Source organism: Mandrillus leucophaeus, unplaced genomic scaffold, assembly GCF_000951045.1.
Source record: "Mandrillus leucophaeus isolate KB7577 unplaced genomic scaffold, Mleu.le_1.0 Scaffold50, whole genome shotgun sequence".
Lineage (NCBI taxonomy): Eukaryota > Metazoa > Chordata > Mammalia > Primates > Cercopithecidae > Mandrillus > Mandrillus leucophaeus.
The window spans coordinates 7,871,005-7,873,407 of NW_012105365.1; the positions used below are offsets into that span (position 1 = coordinate 7,871,005).

Genomic DNA, 2,403 nt, shown 5'->3' on the forward strand with positions numbered 1-2,403 from the left:
TAATAGGAATTGTCCTAGGCACTCTGGAGTGAAAGATGAATAGTAAGAAATCCCTATAATGTTTTTACCATTGTTAAAAGACACAGGCCATTTTTTGTAAAGTAAACTGTCAGGAAAATTAAGTGGGTGACTGGTTTGAGGAATAGCCCAGTATTTGCACAGATCACGAAAAGTAATTATAATCATTTAAATAAATTAATTAAAATGAATTACAGAATTTTTAAAATATATAATTTTATATAATTTTATGTTTAATTGATATTTGGGGATGTCTAAAATACAAAGCAATATGTTTAAAAGTTTTATCTGTGTTTAAAAGTATTAGGATTTAGAATAAATTTATTCTGTGTGTTGCCTAAAGACATAAATCAAACTGTACATATGTGTATAGATACATAGATATTTTCAAGGGACAACTTGATTGATTTGTTACAGCTGCCTACAATGATGTATATGATGTATATATTTAGAAGGATTTAGAGTTGGAATCTGAGTTCCTGGGAAAAGACTGACTCAATCTAGCAGCAATGTTGCCTATAGGTGAAGGAAGTTAAGTAGAAGATCACAAAGCAAAGGTATCTCCCATCTTTAATACCTATACATTAGCAAACACGGGAAATTCATCCTTGAAAATTGCATATTAAATATATAGTTATTATGTTAAAATATTCATGACCCGTATTAAAGATGGTGAGGCAGACTTTATTCAGGGGTACTGCTACAATGAAGTTTTGTAATGGGGGTAAGAGATTGAGTTTAATACAGGATATCCTGAATACAAAGATAAGTGGAAATTTATAGCTAAGAAGCAAAGTGGGAGTCAGTGGGTGGAAAATTGCCCAGAGGAAACATCGGAGTAATGGGAATTGTGGGTAAATCGATTAGACAGGATTATTACTGAAGGCAGGCCAGGGTGATAAGATATTGACAGTGAGGTAGGGCAGTGGGGTAGGGATTTGATCACACGTATCAACGGTGGGAGAATTTCTGTAAACTGACTAAACAGGATTCTTGTGAAAACTGGACCAAGCAGAGATGAACATGGAAATCGGACAGTCAGGGCCTTCTTGTGAAGAGAGTTCAGGGGAGTCTGACTAGAGTTAGGTAGGGAGACAACCTGTCAACTGAAAGTCACTTCACACTTTTATAGTATAGCAAATGTTTTTCTGGTTATGTAACAGTGGATCAAAAAAGAAGTGTGTTCTTCTATCCAATTTTATACTATCTCTAGCTGATGCATAATTTGAAACTTTTGGAAAGGAGTAAATAGAAAACACAATGAAGTAAGAACCCAGAGAGGTTGAGAATTTTGTGCTGATACTCCTACTGACTCATGAATATAGTGAGCAAGAATGCTAACTTTCTTTGGCCTTTAGCTTCTCATCTATTAAGTGAGACAACATATATATCACTGTGAGAAACAACTCTAATAGTTTTTGTGGAAATTATTTGAAAAGTAGAAAAATCTTCAATAATATAAGGCTAAAAGTATAACTGAACAAACGAAAATCTATTAACATCAAAAAGCTACATTTACCATGAACAAATTACGTTAAAATATTCAGTGAGATAATACCTGAGGATGAATAGAAATGGCTAATTTACCTATATACAGCTGTTACCTTTGAAAATGCAAACTTCTCCCTTTCTGTTAAAATCGAATCTTTCCTCTACTAATTACTATGATAACTAGCATTTAGTAAATGTAGTTTCAACAATAGCTTTATGAGGCAGATATAGTTATCCCATTTTCTTGATCTTGATCAGAAAATAGAATGATTTCCTATGCTTGATCAGGAAATATAATGATTCAGATTCTTCATTAAAAATCTTTACATTCAAAAATTTATGCATGTTTTGGGTACTATTGTAGACATTGAGATCAAAATTTCAGTGTCCCTGATGATGTTTTGATATCAATTGGAATATTTGGATTTGAACTTGTCCATTAACACACAGATGATAAGTAATAGATTTCAACAAATATATTACCTTTTCTGGCTCATCAACTGTGTAAGTATAATGATAATCAACTCATCCAGGCGTGGTAGCCCGTGCCTGTAATCCTAACACTTTGGGAGGATGAGGAGGATGGATCACTTGAGGTCAGAAGTTCGAGATCACCCTGGCCAACACGGTGAAGCCCCATCTTTACTAAAAATACAAAAATTAGCCAGGCATGGTGGCACGTGCCCATGGTCTCAGTTACTGGGGAGGTTGAGGCAGGAGAATCGCTTGAACCCAGGAGGTGCAGGTTTCAGTGAGCCATGATCATGCCACTGAACTCCAGCCTGGGCGACAGAGCGAGACTCTTTCAAAGAAAAAGTAAAATAAAATAACTAACTCACAGAATTCCTGTAAGGCTCAAAGGAACCCATACAAAATATTATGTAACTGAGATAT

At 34.8% G+C, this 2,403-nt stretch overlaps 1 protein-coding gene across 1 annotated transcript in view; it reads left to right on the top strand.

Annotated features, from left to right (window-relative positions):
* The window catches only part of SEMA3A (sema domain, immunoglobulin domain (Ig), short basic domain, secreted, (semaphorin) 3A), a 250,205-nt gene that overhangs the window by 77,687 nt on the left and 170,115 nt on the right, over positions 1-2,403 (top strand). The gene's annotated exons all lie outside the window — the stretch shown is intronic.